Source organism: Eleutherodactylus coqui, chromosome 4, assembly GCF_035609145.1.
Source record: "Eleutherodactylus coqui strain aEleCoq1 chromosome 4, aEleCoq1.hap1, whole genome shotgun sequence".
NCBI classification, from domain to species: Eukaryota; Metazoa; Chordata; class Amphibia; order Anura; family Eleutherodactylidae; genus Eleutherodactylus; species Eleutherodactylus coqui.
Window position 1 is genome coordinate 296,524,410 of NC_089840.1, and position 21,477 is coordinate 296,545,886.

The window sequence follows — 21,477 nt, forward strand, 5'->3', positions numbered from 1 at the left end:
ACACGCGCTTCCCACTCGCGTCAGTATTACAGGCGATGTCTGTGCAGTTTTACGTAATCGCAGTATAGTGAGGCGTTCCAGCATGCTTTGTGTTTCAGTTCCTTACGGTTCCATTCACTGACAGCAAGCACATTGTTGAGACCCGCCTTGTTTGCATGCAGCGTCTGAAAACGTGTATTAAAAATCCAGTCCTACTTTCATTAACCTCTTCCTGACGGCTTGGCTGACTAGTGACAGCGGGGCTCCTGCTCTAACAGCCAGGTATGGAGGAACCTCAGATCCCCGCAGTTTAACCCCTTGCATGCCAGAACCAATAGCAACTGCTGCTGGTAGGCAGATGACAGGGGGAGGGGCCTCTGTCACCGATCAGCACCCCGCAGTGCGATCACAAGGTACCTGACAAAGGCCTCCATGTCCGCCGTGTAACTCAGCCCATTAGACCCCGCCTCCCGCAGAGTCTGATAGGCCGCTGTCGTCGGCTACGTCTTCAAGTTCCCTACAGTGTCAGAAAAAGTTCAATAAAGTTTAATCGAAAGGAGAAAAAAAACTGTAAAAACCTAGTTTTTCCTCACAAAAACCCATTTTAAATTAATAAAATACCAAACCGAGAAAACCTTCTGTTATTCATCTTCAACGGTGAACGCCGTAAAGACGACGCAATGATGGGGTGCGCAAAGAAACGCCGCTCGAAATTGCGGTAAAATGCGAGCGGCCTTATTATTAAAGGCCTCTGCAGTGGGTGAATGTCTTCAGCCCCTCCCTTCATTGCATGCCCTACTGATGCCCGGAAACCATCAACAAGCAGCCCCCCCCCCCCCCATCCTTCATGACTCACTCATTCACCAGTTTGCTTTGGGAGGACAATTACCTTAATGCCGGCTGATAACTGCGATCCCGCCGGCGGATACAATGTATATCGCGCCTTGACCTGTGGGGCACAGATACAATGTATATCGCGCCTTGACCTGTGGGGCACAGATACAATGTATATCGCACCTTGACCTGTGGGGCACAGATACAATGTATATCGCGCCTTGACCTGTAGGGCACAGATACAATGTATATCGCGCCTTGACCTGTGGGGCACAGATACAATGTATATCGCGCCTTGACCTGTAGGGCACAGATACAATGTATATCGCGCCTTGACCTGTAGGGCACAGATACAATGTATATCGCGCCTTGACCTGTAGGGCACAGATACAATGTATATCGCGCCTTGACCTGTAGGGCACAGATACAATGTATATCGCGCCTTGACCTGTGGGGCACAGATACAATGTATATCGCGCCTTGACCTGTAGGGCACAGATACAATGTATATCGCGCCTTGACCTGTAGGGCACAGATACAATGTATATCGCGCCTTGACCTGTAGGGCACAGATACAATGTATATCGCGCCTTGACCTGTAGGGCACAGATACAATGTATATCGCGCCTTGACCTGTAGGGCACAGATACAATGTATATCGCGCCTTGACCTGTAGGGCACAGATACAATGTATATCGCGCCTTGACCTGTGGGGCACAGATACAATGTATATCGCGCCTTGACCTGTAGGGCACAGATACAATGTATATCGCGCCTTGACCTGTGGGGCACAGATACAATGTATATCGCGCCTTGACCTGTAGGGCACAGATACAATGTATATCGCGCCTTGACCTGTGGGGCACAGATACAATGTATATCGCGCCTTGACCTGTAGGGCACAGATACAATGTATATCGCGCCTTGACCTGTGGGGCACAGATACAATGTATATCGCGCCTTGACCTGTAGGGCACAGATACAATGTATATCGCGCCTTGACCTGTGGGGCACGTATCTCCCTGATTGTTCACCGGCCATTGATTTGTTGCTTTAGGTTTCTGCGCCGTCACCTGTTAACCCTTCCCTTTCTGCAATGTTTGATCTTTCAGCATTTGGAGTTTTTCGTCCCGTTCGCACGGGTCTGTCTTCTATCCGTGTTTAGTTGGCATTTTTTCCGATGAGCACACGGACACGGAGGTGAATTGTGTTATCAAAGTGTTGGTTTTTTACACACACCAATGTTACTTTGTAGATAAAGCTGCGCAGTGCGCCCGGCGTGTTCCGTGTTTACAGACCCAAATCGCCCATTAAAGTTTATGGGTGGGTAAAAACCCGAACCGCGGTGATTCGGCATTAGTATCCGTCTTCTGGTGTTTGTTTTCCGCACTCCCTGTTTTCTGCGGATTGTAACCAGACGGGCATCTTTTGGGCCTTCTTGTATCACTTGGGCCTTCTGGCATCACTTGGGCCTTCTTGCATCACTTGGGCCTTCTTGCATCACTTGGGCCTTCTTGCATCACTTGGGCCTTCTTGCATCACTTGGGCCTTCTGGCATCACTTGGGCCTTCTTGTATCACTTGGGCCTTCTTGTATCACTTGGGCCTTCTTGTATCACTTGGGCCTTCTTGTATCACTTGGGCCTTCTTGTATCACTTGGGCCTTCTTGCATCACTTGGGCCTTCTTGCATCACTTGGGCCTTCTTGCATCACTTGGGCCTTCTTGCATCACTTGGGCCTTCTTGCATCACTTGGGCCTTCTTGCATCACTTGGGCCTTCTGGCATCACTTGGGCCTTCTGGCATCACTTGGGCCTTCTTGTATCACTTGGGCCTTCTTGTATCACTTGGGCCTTCTTGTATCACTTGGGCCTTCTTGTATCACTTGGGCCTTCTTGCATCACTTGGGCCTTCTTGCATCACTTGGGCCTTCTTGCATCACTTGGGCCTTCTTGCATCACTTGGGCCTTCTTGTATCACTTGGGCCTTCTTGCATCACTTGGGCCTTCTTGCATCACTTGGGCCTTCTTGCATCACTTGGGCCTTCTGGCATCACTTGGGCCTTCTGGCATCTTTTGGGCCTTCTTGTATCACTTGGGCCTTCTTGCATCACTTGGGCCTTCTTGCATCACTTGGGCCTTCTTGCATCACTTGGGCCTTCTTGCATCACTTGGGCCTTCTTGCATCACTTGGGCCTTTTTGCATCACTTGGGCCTTTTTGCATCACTTGGGCCTTCTTGCATCACTTGGGCCTTCTTGCATCACTTGGGCCTTCTTGCATCACTTGGGCCTTCTTGCATCACTTGGGCCTTTTTGCATCACTTGGGCCTTTTTTGCATCACTTGGGCCTTTTTGCATCACTTGGGCCTTTTTGCATCACTTGGGCCTTCTTGCATCACTTGGGCCTTTTTGCATCACTTGGGCCTTCTTGCATCACTTGGGCCTTCTTGCATCACTTGGGCCTTTTTGCATCACTTGGGCCTTTTTGCATCACTTGGGCCTTTTTTGCATCACTTGGGCCTTTTTGCATCACTTGGGCCTTTTTTGCATCACTTGGGCCATTTTGCATCACTTGGGCCTTTTTTGCATCACTTGGGCCTTTTTGCATCACTTGGGCCTTCTTGCATCACTTGGGCCTTCTTGCATCACTTGGGCCTTCTTGCATCACTTGGGCCTTCTTGCATCACTTGGGCCTTTTTGCATCACTTGGGCCTTCTTGCATCACTTGGGCCTTCTTGCATCACTTGGGCCTTCTTGCATCACTTGGGCCTTCTTGCATCACTTGGGCCTTCTTGCAGCACTGGGGCCTTTTTGCAGCACTTGGGCCTTTTTGCAGCACTTGGGCCTTTTTGCAGCACTTGGGCCTTTTTGCAGCACTTGGGCCTTCTTGCAGCACTTGGGCCTTCTTGTATCATTTTGGCCTTCTTGCATCACTTGGGCCTTCTTGCATCACTTGGGCCCTCTGGCAGCACTTGGGCCCTCTGGCAGCACTTGGGCCCTCTGGCAGCACTTGGGCCCTCTGGCAGCACTTGGGCCCTCTGGCAGCACTTGGGCCTTCTTGCAGCACTTGGGCCTTCTGGCAGCACTTGGGCCTTCTTTCATTTTTTGTACCTGAAAAATACAGTGAACACGGGTGTGAAAAATACCACAAACTGCCACAAACAAGGCGCCCAGCTAAGCCCTTCTGATTGATATTTAGTGTCAGACCTGTTCGTGATTGGCCAGTTGGTAGTCACAGTCCCGCCCCTGCTGTAATCCAATAAGCTCCTGCTCTGACCTCCTCTTAGCCACCATAAGCGTCCGGTCTCACGTTGCTTACCCGCAGGGGCCACAATACGTAATGCTGACCTCCTACCGCACAATCTTCCGGCCATTGGCTCCCAGGGTTTCATCCAGCATGGCACCGTGCCATCTGCAGATTCTGCGCCACCCTGTTCTCTCCAACTCCATGGGGGTTTTCCATATAAAAAATGTTTACATTTTGCCGAGCCCCCCATTAACCGCAGACAGTCGTGTTTCATTACCCTAAACCAAGTATGGTCCAGGCAGCAGCAGATGTATCCAAAATATGTTCTTTATTCCTCCATAAATAACTGGCGACGTTTGACCCGTCCGAGGGTCTTGGATACACCTGATGCTGCCTGGACCGTGCTTTGTTCAGGATCTCTGTGGTGGGTCGTGATCCGGACCCTGCTGGGCTTTGCTGTTTCCCTCCTCGCCTGTTAATACGGCTTTGATTTACCCCTAAAGTGCTGCTGCTGATACAATTCTGTTTCATTACCCCGGGATTCCATCCTGCTGTAACCACATGTGTGAAGCCCCTCCCTCCTGCGGCCGTCTGTCATCTTCCCAGCATTATCGCTGGATCTTGTGGCCGTTGGCCTCACCAGGCTAGAAAAGACCCCCATATAACACGGAACACGAGCCGCAAACGCTGCAGATTAAATTCTTTCGCGATTATCTACGATCTGCTAAAACCAGCGCCACACCCATCTGCAGGTTGTGCCTGGTGGTGCAGCTCAGCTCCACTGAAGTAACTGCGACTGATCCGCAGTACCACTTACAACCTGAAGACATGAGTGGCGCTGTTTTTTATTTCTATAGAGCTCACAGACTAAATTGTAAATGAGCCTATCTGTATATTTTTGGAAAGCAGACATAGTTTTTCTAATCCTATGCAACCCCTGTGTCTGGTATAATGTGTGGGCGTGGTTCAGGCTAGAAGAGGGTGGGGCTTCTCAGCACGTAGTCTGCATTCATTTCTTACTACAGTACTGAGCTTAGGTTAGATGGTACCTTGTGCTCATTTTTTTTTTTGCAACACCCCTTCCTACCCCCGTCCCTCTTGGGTGCTTATGGCAGTGTGCCTGTATTCTGCAAGATAGTAGCATCCCCACATCAGAACAGCTCAGCGGAAAATACAGCACCAGAACCAAGCTGATAAAATAAATACAGCACCAGAACCAAGCTGATAAAATAAATACAGTACCAGAACCAAGCTGATAAAATAAATACAGCACCAGAACCAAGCTGATAAAATAAATACAGTACCAGAACCAAGCTGATAAAATAAATACAGCACCAGAACCAAGCTGATAAAATAAATACAGTACCAGAACCAAGCTGATAAAATAAATACAGCACCAGAACCAAGCTGATAAAATAAATACAGTACCAGAACCAAGCTGATAAAATAAATACAGTACCAGAACCAAGCTGATAAAATAAATACAGCACCAGAACCAAGGTCAATACATAAATACATAACAACAAGCTCCAGAAGATGCTACCGCATGGGGGAAGTTGGCTAGGTGGACCTAAGGGGGTGATTGCCCCGACCTTCATCTGCCTGGTGCCACCCATACAAGCTAGTGGTCAGCGCCCTTTACGACTGCCATCCCACGTCTCCTCAACTTGATATGGCTGACAGTGGGGTGCATTGGATGCAGAATAAATAGACTACAGTCTGTGCTATGGCGTATAACTGTGCCTTTGAATGCCTGATTGGCCCTCGGGGCCCACAATGTGGGGGTCATAAACCTTTTTTGGCTCTTTGAAGGGTTTTCAATTTTTATGGACTGTCAAGAGTTCGGGGGAAAAAAAGCTTTTTTTTTTTTCAGAAACGGCGCCACTCTTGTCTGTAGGCCGTGTCTAGTACTGCAGCTCGACCCCACCGAGATCCTGGGATCAGTCGCTTTATTTGTGGGGGTGTTGCAGGTTCTTCTTGTTTTGGTTTCTGCAAGGTGCGGGCCGTCCGCGGCCTCCGGTGTTGGTGACGAGAGCCGTGCCCCCCCCCCCCCTCCCTTCCTTAAACAGAACTACACCTTAAAAATCCCCATAAACTGCTTTCCCTATCTAATGATGAATGGTTCCCCGAGGCGTCGCAGCTGCACTTTATTGGGAGATCATGAACTGTTCCTACAAATTTCCGGCTGTAGGTTCGCCCTCCAGATGAGCGACGGGTCCTGTTACTGCATAAAACTGCGCTGCTCGGCCCCGCTGACCCCGTATCACCGCCGCGCATAAATAAGAGGTGCGATCTGAATGCAGGACCCCCCCCAATAAGTGAAGGGAGAAGCCTGCCAAACCTCGCTCTGCAATTAACAGCCACACCCACCCGCTAATCCGATTTCGCATGTCATTCGCTTGACGTTCACTCGCAGTTATTTAACCACATGGAGAACAGTGTCCTTCTAGTTGCTTAACTCCCCACGATCCTCCCGATGCCGTAACCGCGCTCGGCCGGCGCAGGAGCTGACAGCTTTCCCTTCCGTCGGGAATGTCGTCCTCCGTAACAGCGTTACCACTTTTTCCTTTTGTTGATGACCTCTTAAGGTTTCGTTAAGGTGGGCTTTGTCCGTGCCCCGCCTCCGTGGCTGTATTTACGAAGGCGAGTTCTGTCTGATGGCGACAGAATTCCTTTCAGAGCATTAGTACGCGCCATTCTTCTCTCCGACCAATAGTCTAAGTTTGAAAACTCACCGCATGTCCTATTTTTGTGCGAATCTTTAAGAATCGCTTATTATTTCTATTAGAGCATTAAAAACACATCGCAATCGTATAACATGCGATTTGCGCGTGATTGCGACGTGTTTTTTATACGGGGTCCTTTAGGGACCACATGAAAAGATAAGAACCAGCAAGTGCGGAGCAGAGAAAAACGTGCCAGAAAAATGTGCATTCTTCACGCAAATCTAATGCACAGCGCGCGTGACGATCATAAAATCGCAGGTCAGATGGTCAGATCTTCGCTCCCGTTCATCGCACTCGCCTGCGTACGGTCCGCCTGGGGTCGTATGCAGATGGGCGGATGCGATATTGGTTTTATCTCAGACTGTATTGTATTACATGCTACCTGATATGTTACACGCTACCCAATACATTACATTCTACCTGCACCGATATATCTGGTAACCTAATATATTGGTGCAGGTAGCATGTAATGTATCAGGTAACATGTAATATAGCGTTGCAGGTAGCATGTAACATTTCAGGTAACATGTAAGGTACTGGTGCAGTGAACATGTAAGGTATGGGTGCAGTGGATATGTAACATATCGGGTTATATGTAGTATATACTGGTGCAGTGAACATGTAAAGTACGGGTGTAGTGAACATGTAACATGTAAGGTAGGGGTGTAGTGAACATGTAAGGTACTGGTACAGTGACCATGTAACATGTAAGGTACTGGTGCAGTGAACATGTAAGGTACTGGTGCAGTGACCATGTAACGTGGGGTATTGTTGCAGTGAACATGTAACATGTAAGGTACTGGTGCAGTGAACATGTAACATGTAAGGTATGGGTGCAGTGGACATGTAACATATCGGGTAACATGTAACATACTGGTGCAGGTAGCATGTAACATATCGGGTAATATGTAGTATGTACTGGTGCAGAGAACATGTAAGGTAGTGGTGCAGTGACCATGTAACGTGAGGTACTGGTGCAGTGAACATGTAACATGTAAGGTACTGGTGCAGTGAGCATGTAAGGTACTGGTGCAGTGACCATGTAACATGTGGGGTATTTGTGCAGTGAACATGTAACATGTAAGGTACTGTTGCAGTGACCATGTAACATGTAAGGTACTGGTGCAGTGAACAAGTAAGGTACTGGTACAGTGAGCATGTATGTACTGGTGCAGTGAACATGTAACATGTGATGTACTGGTGCAGTGAACATGTAACATGTGATGTACTGGTGCAGTGAACATGTAACATGTGATGTACTGGTGCAGTGAACATGTAACATGTGATGTACTGGTGCAGTGAACATGTAACATGTGAGGTACTGGTGCAGTGAACATGTAACATGTGAGGTACTGGTGCAGTGAACATGTAACATGTGAGGTACTGGTGCAGTGAACATGTAACATGTGAGGTACTGGTGCAGTGAACATGTAACATGTGAGGTACTGGTGCAGTGAACATGTAACATGTGAGGTACTGGTGCAGTGAACATGTAACATGTGAGGTACTGGTGCAGTGAACATGTAACATGTGAGGTACTGGTGCAGTGAACATGTAACATGTGAGGTACTGGTGCAGTGAACATGCAGCATGTAAGGTACTGGTGCAGTGACCATGTAACATGTAAGGTACTGGTGCAGTGGACATGTAACATGTAACATACTGGTGCAGGTAGCATGTAACATGTAAGGTAGTGGTGCAGTGACCATGTAACATGTGAGGTACTGGTGCAGTGAACATGTAAGGTACTGGTGCAGTGAACATGTAAGGTACTGGTGCAGTGGACATGTAGCATGTGGGGTACTGGTGCAGTGGACATGTAGCATGTGGGGTACTGGTGCAGTGAACATGTAACATGTAAGGTACTGGTGCAGTGAACATGTAACATGTGAGGTACTGGTGCAGTGAACATGTAACATGTGAGGTACTGGTGCAGTGAACATGTAACATGTGAGGTACTGGTGCAGTGAAGAAGTAAGGTACTGGTGCAGTGAACATGTAAGGTGCTGTGACCAAGTAACATGTAAGGTACTGGTGCAGTGAACATGTAACATGTAAGATACTGGTGCAGTGAACATGTAAGGTACTGGTGCAGTGAACATGTAAGGTACTGGTGCAGTGAACATGTAAGGTAGTGGTGCAGTAAACATGTAATATGTAACGTACTGGTGCAGTAAACATGTAACATGTAAGGTAGTGGTGCAGTGACCATGTAACATGTAAGGTAGTGGTGCAGTGACCATGTAACATGTAAGGTAGTGGTGCAGTGAACATGTAACATGTGAGGTACTGGTGCAGTGAACATGTAAGGTACTGGTGCAGTGAACATGTAAGGTACTGGTGCAGTGAACATGTAAGGTAGTGGTGCAGTAAACATGTAATATGTAACGTACTGGTGCAGTAAACATGTAACATGTAAGGTAGTGGTGCAGTGACCATGTAACATGTAAGGTAGTGGTGCAGTGACCATGTAACATGTAAGGTAGTGGTGCAGTGAACATGTAACATGTGAGGTACTGGTGCAGTGAACATGTAGCATGTAAGGTAGTGGTGCAGTGACCATGTAGCATGTAAGGTAGTGGTGCAGTGAACATGTAACATGTGAGGTACTGGTGCAGTGAACATGTAGCATGTAAGGTAGTGGTGCAGTGAACATGTAACATGTGAGGTACTGGTGCAGTGACCATGTAACATGTGAGGTACTGGTGCAGTGAACATGTAACATGTAAAGTACTGGTGCAATGACCATGTAACATGTGAGGTACTGGTGCAGTGAACATGTAACATGTGAGGTGCAGTGAACATGTAACATGTGAGGTACTGGTGCAGTGAACATGTGAGGTACTGGTGCAGTAAACATGTGAGGTACTGGTGCAGTAAACATGTGAGGTACTGGTGCAGTGAACATGTGAGGTACTGGTGCAGTGAACATGTAACATGTGAGGTACTGGTGCAGTGAACATGTAACATGTGAGGTACTGGTGCAGTGAACATGTAACATGTGAGGTGCTGGTGCAGTGACCATGTAATATGTAAGGTACTTGTGCAGTGAGCATGTAACGTGAGGTACTGGTGCAGTGACCATGTAACCCAGTGTCAGGGCTGCAGAGAGATATGTGCTGCCGATGTGTTCAGCTCACAGAGCATTGCCTAGAGTTGATACAAACCCTCAGCTCTGTGAGCGCCTCGAGGTCAGGATGAGACTGCAGACTCTGGATGTAAACAGGAAAGTTCCCATTCACTGACAGCAAGCAGAGCTCTTGCAGATGGTGACATATGAAAGCAGTAGCGTCCCATTAAGCGTGGCCTGGCCCTTTAATAACATTGAGTCTTCTCAGAGCATGTTCTTATTGAAATGTAGCAGGTTAGCCGCGCGGCGCCGCCGTACAAACCGCTAAGAAGCGGCAGAGAGAGAAAAAATGTTCTTGGATTTACAGAATTAGAAAAAAAGTGCCAAGAAGCCGAAGCGCCTCTTCCCGCGCCGAACACGCCGCTCCTCGCCGTGATTAAAAAACCTTTATCCCACTGGAAGCAAAATCGCCTGCAGCAAAATCAGCTGCGAGTTATGGCGGCCAAGTTCAGAAATCTATAATGCGATGAATCACCCGCTGAACGGAGACAGCGCTGCGGAGAAGAGCGCCGAGCTGTCAGCGGCCGCCATACAGGCCTGTCAGAGACGCGTCTCCCACCGTTAACCCTTACCGACCCCCAGCACACAGCCTTCTAGAAGCATCTCTGGAGCGGAGCTCTGCCTGGCCTCTCCTCCGCGCTGCTGGGACTTGTAGTTTGACAGGTTGCAAAAAAAATCACCCAATACCAGCGGATTTCCCAGAAAAAGTATGGGCAAAGTTAGGTGTTTTGAACTTACCTACTTACTTAAAGGGGACCCATCATAAATACCCGTGTTCTCCGAGCCCTGGGCTGTGCTGTTCCTCTCTTGTTCCTCCTGGAAGTGTATGACTTCATTAACAACAGGTTATCAAAGGGGTGATACTGTTGCCAGTGAATGGGACACACCGCCAACTCGTGACTCCCAGCCATGAATTTATTCGGTAATTTCCAGGAGGAATAACAGAGGAACAGCTCAATGAAGTATTTTAAGAAAAGATGCTCCGGAGTTATCTCACAGGGAATACAATTATTTACCAGAGCAGATCTGTCCTGAGGGGCGAGGGGTCCCCGTTGAGAGTACACAGGAGTGAAGCTGGGGGCGTAGAACCATTTGGTGTTCAACAGTCTAGGAAAGTTGGGTGGCAACAAGCCTGCACGCTCCCAGAGGCTTTCCCAGGCTGTCACGGGGCTTTCCCAGACTTCTCAATGGCAATCTACAGAGATCTGGCAGTGCCCTTGTTTAGACCCTTAAAGGGATTTTCCCATTAAAGACATTTATCCACTGTCTTTAATGTCTGATCACTGGGGGTCCGACTGCTGAGACCCCCGGCAATCCTACCGTCGGCACACCTGACTGCCTCATGTGAATGGGGCACCGCTGCACTCACTTACATGAGACGGAGGGAGCGTGGCCAGCCTTCGCTACGCCCAACATGTGCCACCAGCTTATATGAAGGGCAGCAGGTGGATGTAGGATGGGGCCTATTTCACCTCCTAGGGGCAGATGATCTTCTTCTCCGTGCAGCTCTGTCTTGTGGACCTACACAAGTCCTCGTCCTCCTGGCTCCTCCCCTCTGGTGTTCCACGGTGCCGCCGTCAGGCCATCAGCGTGCCCAAAACACAATTGCTTACTTCTGCTACTGTATTTGTTATGCTCTTTGTTTTCGCTTTGTATTCATGTTCTGAGCTCGGTCCTGCTGGTGCACTTATGTACAGAGCTTGGTTCTGGTGCTGTATTTATGTTCTGGGCTTTATTCTAGGACAATATTTATTGTAATAGTTTGGTTCTGCTGCTCAGTTTATGTACCGAGCATGTTACTGGTGCTTCATTTATATACTGAGCTTGATTCTAGGACCGTAATTATGTTATGAGCTTGGTTCTTGGACTGTATTTATGCTATGGGCTTGGTTCTGGGGCTGCATTTATGTTATGAACTTTGTTCTGGGGCTGTATTTATGTTATGAGCTTGGTTATGGGGCTGTATTTATGCTATGAGCTTGGTTATGGGGCTGTATTTATGTTATGAGTTTGGTTTGGAGGCTGTATTTATGTTATGATCTAGGTTCTGTATTTATATTATGAGCTTGGTTCTAGGGCTGTATTTATGCTATGAGCGTGGTTCTGGGGCTGTATTTATGCTATGAGCGTGGTTCTGGGGCTGTATTTATGTTATGAGCGTGGTTCTGGGGCTGTATTTATGTTATGTGCTTGGTTCTGGGGCTGTATTTATGCTATGAGTGTGGTTCTGGGGCTGTATTTATGTTATGAGTTTGGTTTGGAGGCTGTATTTATGTTATGATCTAGGTTCTGTATTTATATTATGAGCTTGGTTCTAGGGCTGTATTTATGCTATGGGCGTGGTTATGGGGCTGTATTTATGCTATGAGCGTGGTTCTGGGGCTGTATGTATCTTGGTTCTGGGGCTGTATTTATGTTATGTGCTTGATTCTGGGGCTGTATTTATGCTATGAGTGTGGTTCTGGGGCTGTATTTATGATATGAGCTTGGTTCTGGGGCTGTATTTATGTTATGAACTTGGTTCTGGGGCTGTATTTATGATATGAGCTTGGTTCTGGGGCTGTATTTATGATATGAGCTTGGTTCTGGGGCTGTATTTATGCTATGGGCTTGGTTCTGTGGCTGTATTTATGCTATGGACTTGGTTCTGGGGCTGTATTTATGCTATGGGCTTGGTTCTGTGGCTGTATTTATGCTATGGGCTTGGTTCTGGGGCTGTATTTATGCTATGGACTTGGTTCTGGGGCTGTTTTATGTTATGAGCTTGGTTTTGGGGCTGTATTTACGGTATGATCTTGGTTCTGTATTTATATTGAGTTTGGTTCTGGGGCTGTATTTATGTTATAATCTTGGTTCTGGGGCTGCATTTATGCTATGAGCTTGGTTCTGGGGCTGTATGTTTCCTCTCTTCTGGTGTGGGATGCTGCAGACTGCCTACTGGTGTAATATGTATATGATGGGGGAACACAATTCCTGGCAGGAGCCACCTGGGGTGAGACTGCTGAGAGCAGCCATCTCTTGCTGTCCCATAGAGGTAAAGAGAGTGTCAGACGAGCGTGTGCACCGCCACTCCATTCACAGGGGGCACTCAGTTTTGGGGGTCTTAGTGGTCGGATCCCAGAGATCAGGTATCCCCATCCTGTAAATGTCTTTAAGCAGTCTCCCACCTAAGGAGCCCACAGGAACGGAGCAGGAAGCCCCTCTACCCCCTCCACAGGACATCCCCCTTAGGGTGCCCGCCCACTACAGTTTTTTTCAGGGTTCTGTGGGACTCGTAATGTTAAAATCGCATCGCGCAAAATACCGATTTCACTGTAAATTGCGATTTTTTTTTGCCACGATGCGTTTTTAACATTAGAAAATAGACTCCTGGGAAACAAACGCAGCAAATTCGCAAACGCTAGTGGGTGTCCAAACCGCGGGCTCCTCCCACTGGCGATAGCGAGAAAATCGCATCGCAACGCTGCAAAATCGCAAGCTTTTGCGTTGCGATGTGAGAATCTGTTTTGCCATTGCACCGTATGGGCGACAGAATAATGCAAACCGCTGAAGCAATCCTCCGACTGTTAACCCTCGCACCGCGGCTCGCCCTTAAACATCGCTGGTGGAAAGGCTGTCATAGAACAACATGGGGGGACTTCCCTGCGAGCGCGCACTGAGCACCGCACTGAGCACCGCACTGAGCACCGCACTGAGCATGGCACTGAGCACCGCGCTGAGCATCGCGCCGAGCATCGCGCCGAACACCGCACCGAGCATCGCACCGAGCACCGCACCGAGCACCGCACCGAGCACCGCACCGAGCACCGCACCGAGCACCGCACCGAGCATCGCACCGAGCATCGCACCGAGCATCGCACCGAGCACCGCACCGAGCACCGCACGGAGCACCGCACGGAGCACCGCACGGAGCACCGCACGGAGCACCGCACGGAGAACCGCACTGAGCACCGCACTGAGCACCGCACTGAGCATGGCACTGAGCACCGCGCTGAGCATCGCGCCGAGCATCGCGCCGAACACCGCACCGAGCATCGCACCGAGCACCGCACCGAGCACCGCACCGAGCACCGCACCGAGCACCGCACCGAGCACCGCACCGAGCATCGCACCGAGCATCGCACCGAGCATCGCACCGAGCACCGCACGGAGCACCGCACGGAGCACCGCACGGAGCACCGCACGGAGCACCGCACGGAGAACCGCACGGAGCACCGCACGGAGAACCGCACGGAGCACCGCACGGAGCACCGCACGGAGAACCGCACCGAGCACCGCACGGAGCACCGCACGGAGCACCGCACGGAGCACCGCACTGAGCACCGCACTGAACACGCGCCATTACCGCGCCAGTGGAAAGGAGCTCTTAAGAAGATTCTGGAAACCCTGGATGATACGGCTGTTCACTCACCGCCGGATGACAACATGGCTGCCATTACAACTCCCCACCCCCACCCCGCCATGGCAGCCATCTTGGGAACGGGCACCACATTACTCATCCCGCAGCGTCTGGGTGTTTAGTCGCCAACCATTGCAGATAGTGAATCGCACAACCTTTTTGTTTGGCGCTTGTAACGCCGGACAGGTAACGCCCCCCCCCCCCCCCCCCCGGGGTCAGAGGTCAGGCCGCTCTTTAATTTTCAGGAAATGACTGTGTTGATGGAAATAATTCCCATACAAATGGGATCCAGAGGCGTCTGATTGGGAGCAGCCGGCCCGACTTAGGAGCGTGTTTGCGGGGAGCGCGGGTTGCGCCGTTAAAGGGCCAGGATTTCTATAAAAGCCCAGAAAAGTGCTTACCACCAAAGACGAGCTTCATTTCCAGCGACGCTTCCCCTTCCCAGGCATTAAATAATAATGAGAAATCCAGGCGCGGATCTGGTAACAGAGAGCAGCAGCTGCTCCGAGAAATCACCTCCAGATGTGGCGGCCGCGACGACCAGAAAACCGTTAGTGCCAAATATCATCACAACCCTCCAGATGTAGCAGAGCCCAGGCTGTCACTGCGTAGAGGTCACATAGCCCTATGTCACCTGTGCTGTTACATAGGACTGCAGCTCGCATCTACATTATCTGGGGGGTTACATAGGACTGCAGCTCACATCTACATTATCTGGGGGGTTACATAGGACTGTCAGTCACAATTACATTCTGTGGGGTTACATAGGACTGCAGGTCACACCTACAACATTATCTGGGGGGTTACATAGGACTACAGGTCACACCTACTACATCATCTGCAGGGTTACATAGGGCTGCAGCTCACATCTACATTATATGTGGGGTTGCATAGGACTGCAGGTCACACCTACTACATTATCTGTAGGGTTACATAGGACTGCCAGTCACATTTACATTCTGTGGGGTTACATAGGACTGCATGTAACACCTACATTATCTGTAGGGTTACATAGGACTGCGGGTCACATTTACTACATTATCTGTGGGGTTATATAGGATTGTCAGTCACATTTACATTCTGTGGGGTTACATAGGACTGCCGGTCACACCTACTACATTATCTGTGGGGTTACATAGGACTGTCAGTCACATTTACATTCTGTGGGGTTACATAGGACTGCAGGTCACACCTACTACATTATCTGCAGCGTTACATAGGACTGCAGCTCACATATACATTATCTGTGCTGTTACATAGGACTGTAGCTCACATCTACATTATCTGTGCGGTCACATAGGACTGTGGCTCACATCTACTACATGATCTGCGGGGTTACATAGGACTGCAGGTCACATCTACTACATGATCTGTGCCGTTACATAGGAATGAAAGTCACATCTACTATATTATCTGTGGGGTTACATAGGACTGCAGGTAATATCAGCCTATGTTATATAATGGTGTGGTGGGCTTTGGTATCTCCCCACCGCTGCTCTGACCTCTGACTCCACAAGTGCGGCACATAGAAGGGATTTCCCATATTATTCCTGCACTGCAACCTTATCCCTGAGCCGTCTCACATGACAGGCTTAGATACACGGCTCATCAGGCAGTATCACATGACAGGCTTAGATACACGGCTCATCAGGCAGTATCACATGACAGGCTTAGATACAGGGCTCATCCGGCAGTATCACATGACAGGCTTAGATACACGGCTCATCAGGCAGTATCACATGACAGGCTTAGATACACGGCTCATCAGGCAGTATCACATGACAGGCTTAGATACATGGCTCATCAGGCAGTATCACATGACAGGCTTAGATACACGGCTCATCCGACAGTATCACATGACAGGCTTAGATACACGGCTCATCCGGCAGTATCACATGACAGGCTTAGGTACACGGCTCATCCGGCAGTATCACATGACAGGCTTAGATACACGGCTCATCCGGCAGTATCACATGACAGGCTTAGATACTACCGCTCTGTCCCTGGAGATCAGCTTGCTGCCCCCCCTTGCAGTAATGACATTTCCCCCCTGGGGTGCGCTATTTTTGCCCGGGGGTTATTTATAGGCCTGCGCCGCCCCATAAGGAGGAAGCGCTGCGATTAGTAATTAGAGATGATGGAAATCTGTTATTTTAGTGCAGATTAGATGTCATTAGCGCGGCGGCTCTCGGCCCGGATTAGCTTCGCCGCGGCTTCTGGGGTCACCGTATATTTATTGCGGCTCCATTAAACTCTCCGCCGTAGTCTTGGCCGCGGCCGGGGTTCTCCTGGGCTTTCAGCTGTCGCTCTACCCTAGCGGTGGTCCGAGGGGCTGCTGGGAAATGGCTTTTGGGACGGCTGCCAAGTCCCGGCTTCCCCCTGGCAGGCCGGCTCAGCTTACCAGGTTGGGGGGTCTCACTGCGGATGATGGGAAAGTGCTCCCCATCATGGGCTGCTGAAACACAATCGCGCCACATTACAATGGAGGTGACCCCCTTCCCGGAGGAACAGCTGGAGGATCGAGTTCTGTGGCTGCAGGAAGCTATTATATAGGAAATCCTTCCCTGACAGCTGGAGCTGCCGGCGGGGGCTGTCACCCAGCTTTCCCAGGGACAGGGCAGGCAGCCATCTTTCCTGCGGCCTCCGTGTCACTGTGTTCACGTGACGGGATTACGCCGCTGATTTTACGTGGAATCCGCGCCGCACCCTCTGCCAGCAGTGCTTGTGTGAAGGGCCTCGGGATCGTTCACGTGCGGCTTATAGTCTGGCATCTGTGCCAAGTTCTGCCCGCCGTACGCCTCACATCCATTGTAATAGGTCGGCGCCGCCATCGTCGTGATGCCGTTTTTTCTGCTGTGGAATTTAAATTCGCATTGCGAAAAATAAGACGAGCGCCTCGCTACTTCCTGGCATGAGGGCCGCAGGACATCCGCACCCGGCTGAATCTGCCAGTGGGTCTGCGGACTGGCATTGGCTAGCCGCAGCTCAGTTTTTAGCGGCGGACGCCATTAGGCGAGATCTGTCTTGGATTCGGCTGTGCGGTTTTTGGCGCAGATTAACATGCAGATTTTTGATGCAGTTTTTGAGCCGCAGCCAGAAGTGCATTAACCCCTTCATGACTGCTGAATGACTATAGACATCCCGAGGAGCCGAGGCGACGCCATGCCAGCCGCTGTCCATTGTGTCTGACAGCTGCCAGTGACTGCCGTGATCAGAGTTACATTTGATCACAGTAGTTAACTGTTCAGGTGCCGCGTTCTACGCTGGCGATGAGTCTAAACAGTAATTGGGAGGGGGACCCCTTTCTGTACCCCCTTGGCACCACACAGCCCATCGCAGGGTGCCTCCTGAAGGCCACCAGGGCTCCCACACATAGATGCCTGTCAAGTCCTGCCCAAGACAACATCAAACATCACCATAAACTGCAATACTGAAGTATTACAGTATATAGTAGAAGCAATCACATAACAAGTTCGAATCCCCCGTGGGAAGTAAAGGAAAGGGTGTTAAAAAAGATGTAATAACCTTTTTTTAAACAGTAAAAAAAAATCTAAAAAGTTAGAAAATCCTGTTTCCCACTATTTCTGTAAGAAAAACCAACTAAACAATTGGAGACCCCCATATGTGTCATCGCCGTGTGGAAAAGCCGAATCCTGGCTCCAAGAAGATTGAATTAAAAGTGATCAAAAAGATATCCACAGCCCCCAAATGGTAATAAAAAGTACAGCCCCCCCCCCCCCCCCCCAGCGAACAAAGCGCTCCGGTCAGCGGAAGGCGGCAACGGGAAGAAAATTACCAAACGATATAAATAAGGCGCCGCTGCCATCCGACCCGCAGAGCGAAGTCCATATGTGATGTATACTGCACTGTGAACGCTGTAGAAATGGGACTCCCCAAAATGGCGCAATTGCAGTTTTTTTCTCATTTCTTTCCACTTATATTTTGTACATTTTTCTGTACATTATACATTAAATGCAAGAAAATACCGACCAGAGAGCAAAAACAACGAGGCCTCATACAGCCGAGCCAGGCATGAAGGGGTCAGTGCGGAGGGCTGGAGCAAGAATGGGCGCATTCGCTTTATGCTAGTGGTCCAGCGTCTGGTCCAAAGTGGGTAAAAGCAAAGAGTAGTATTAAGGCTGCCGCCTCCTCCGTGCCACCAGCCTCTCCGTGCCGCCAGCCTCTCTGTGCCACCAGCCTCTCTGTGCCACCAGCCTCTCTGTGCCGCCAGCCTCTCCGTGCCGCCAGCCTCTCCGTGCCGCCAGCCTCTCCGTGCCGCCAGCCTCTCCTGTACAACCCACATACAGGATGGAGTCACTGCTCTGTGCTTGGCGATGGCCCTAGTGCAGCCCCTTCCTCATCCTGCCTGCTGGACGCCGGTGCCGTCCGCTTGACTACAGGGGCCGCAATGCTGAAGAACTGGCACGAATGCCATCACTCATGTACTGGTTGCTGGTCGGTTGGGCATTTTCCAGTTTAACCCCTTCATGCCCCAGGACATACAGTTACGTCATAAGGCTGTCATGGCTGCCATTCACAGCTGGCATCCGCACAGCTCTTAACCCTTTAGATGTCCTGTTTGGTATTCCAAGCTCCCAAACGCCCCCCCCCCCCCCCCCCCATCATGAGATTGCAAGGTGCCATTTGGTTGACATGTGGCATAGCCTGCCTGTCAGATTGTGGTATACTAGGGTACTGCATTGTATTCTATGAGCGACCCAATGATCACAAGTTCAAGTCTTCTGTAGCAACTAAAAGATATCCCCCCCCAAAAAAATGGTTTTTTTGTATTCTTAGAAAGACATAAAAAGTAAAAAAAAACTCCCCCCCCCCCACTGCTCCTCTATATATAAAATGAGCAAATTTACCCAAAACGTATTTGGTCTCGCTGCGTCCGTAAGGTGCAGTCCATCAGAGTAGCGCATTATTTGTCCCTCACGGTGGACACACCCCCAACGCCAGAATTGCGATTTTTCGGTCTCCAAGAAAATATGTGAAAAGCGGCAGAAAATAATGTTATGTTTTTTAAGTTGTGCAGCAAAACAACGATAATCCGGTCGTTCTCGTACCGCGGAGCGCAGCAGGCGTGTCCCTTTACCGCAGTGCGGACGTCCTTCATTGGCTGATCAGATTGTCCGATTATAAAAAAGCGTCAACTGCAGATCTGTCTGAATATTCCCAAGCGCTGAGCGCCGCGCTCGTTACTGTGGGCGCCGCGAGAAGGACCCCCAGGGCCCATTTACACTGGTGGAAGCGCGTTACGGCCCGTGAATATGCAGCGTATTCACCGACTGAGAATCCCCGTATTTCCTGCGCATTTCGTCCCTTCAGCGGTTTTGCGCTGGTATATATGCAGCGTATTTACGTGCGCAAAAAACCCACAAAACGGCCGTGGTGCTGATGCGCAAATATGCTTAGAGTGCGCCGATTTCCAGCGGGTTCGCTGCATATTTGCACCGCCTCAGTCCGTAATACACCCCAAAATAAAGCACGCTGCGTATCTTCTCACACGGGGAATACCGCAGGAGGAATCCTGAGATGTGACTGAAGTAAACGCGTTCTATTCCCACCGTAACGGATGCGCGGGTAACGCGCGGCGTATGTACGCACATGTGAACCAGGCCTTACATGTGCAGCCACAAATACGTGCCAATGAAGGGGCGTCTGCCAGGCCGTGGGCTCATTGTTTGCCCCCTGACATATAAAAGGTTACAGCTGAGGGTTTGTTACATTGTATCCAGGCTGCACAATCCTCTGGACTCCAGACTGATACATTGTAACAAACTGTCAGGACAGGAGGGAGCATTAAGTTCTGAAGTGCTTACCTCGAAGAGGATTGTATAACCTGATACATTGTAACAAACCCTCAACTGTGTGAGAAAAACGAGGTGAGGAGGAGTTCTCAGCATTAGAATGTAAACATTCACTGACAGCAAGCAGAGATCTTGGAAGCAAAGAAATGAATTGAAACAGAGCTTTGTCTCTAAGTTTTCATTGCACTGCGACTGGTTGGCCCCTTTAAGAAGCTTTGACAGCGCAGGACTCCGTGCATCTCGCCGCCATCCGCCGCCGCCTCATCTTCTACGCTAAAGCCATTTCGCAGCTGTATAATTAGAAAATCCATCTGGTTTTGCCTGCAGACAGTGCGTCTTATTACATTAGGCGATTCTCACTCCTCCCCCAAACACTTCATGTGGCCGGAGCAGATAACGGTAATGAGCGCGGCGGACGGCGGACCGCCATCTTAACCAACAATAATAAACATACTTCCAGAAGAAAAAAAAGTTAATTCCGTCTGGAGCCGCGCAGGTAATTTTCCCTTCAGCCTTTTTTTCTCTCTGAGCTAATACAGGTTGCAGTCAATGTGTCTGCAGGAGCGCAGCAGGGCATCGTGTCTGCACGCACGGACAGCGAGGCGATCTGATTGGCCGATCTCCAGAGCATGCTCACAAAGGGCGCTTTCATTACCGCTGCTTCTTCCAGAAAAAAAGCTCCCTCACATTACTGATTACAGAGCGATGCGACGCCACTTGGCCCTCATTTACATAAGAACCACAGCTCTGGAGGGTAGTGCAGAAGTCATATATGCAGAGAGTGACTCCACCAGCAGAACAGCGAGTGCAGCTCTGGGGCATAATATAGGATATATCTCAGGAGCAGTGCAGGATAAGTAATGTATGTACACAGTGACTCCAGCAGCAGAATAGTGAGTGCAGCTCTGGAGTATAATACAGGATGTACCTCAGGAGCAGTACAGGATAAGTAATGTATGTATACAGTGACTCCACCAGCAGAATAGTGAGTGCAGCTCTGGGGTATAATACACAATATAACTCAGGAGCAGTACAGGATAAGTAATGTATGTACACAGTGACTCCACCAGCAGAATAGTGAGTGCAGCTCTGGGGGATAATACAGGATGTAACTCAGGAGCAGTACAGGATAAGTAATGTATGTACACAGTGACCCCACCAGCAGAATAGTGAGTGCAGCTCTGGGGGATAATACAGGATGTAACTCAGGAGCAGTACAGAATAAGTAATGTATGTACACAGTGACCCCACCAGCAGAATAGTGAGTGCAGCTCTGGAATATAATACAGGATGTAACTCAGGAGCAGTACAGTATAAGTAATGTATGTACACAGTGACTCCACCAGCAGA

At 49.7% G+C, this 21,477-nt stretch overlaps 1 protein-coding gene across 4 annotated transcripts in view; it reads left to right on the top strand.

The window, feature by feature from the left end:
* The window catches only part of VTI1A (vesicle transport through interaction with t-SNAREs 1A), a 468,860-nt gene that overhangs the window by 385,017 nt on the left and 62,366 nt on the right, over positions 1-21,477 (top strand). The window lies entirely within an intron of this gene.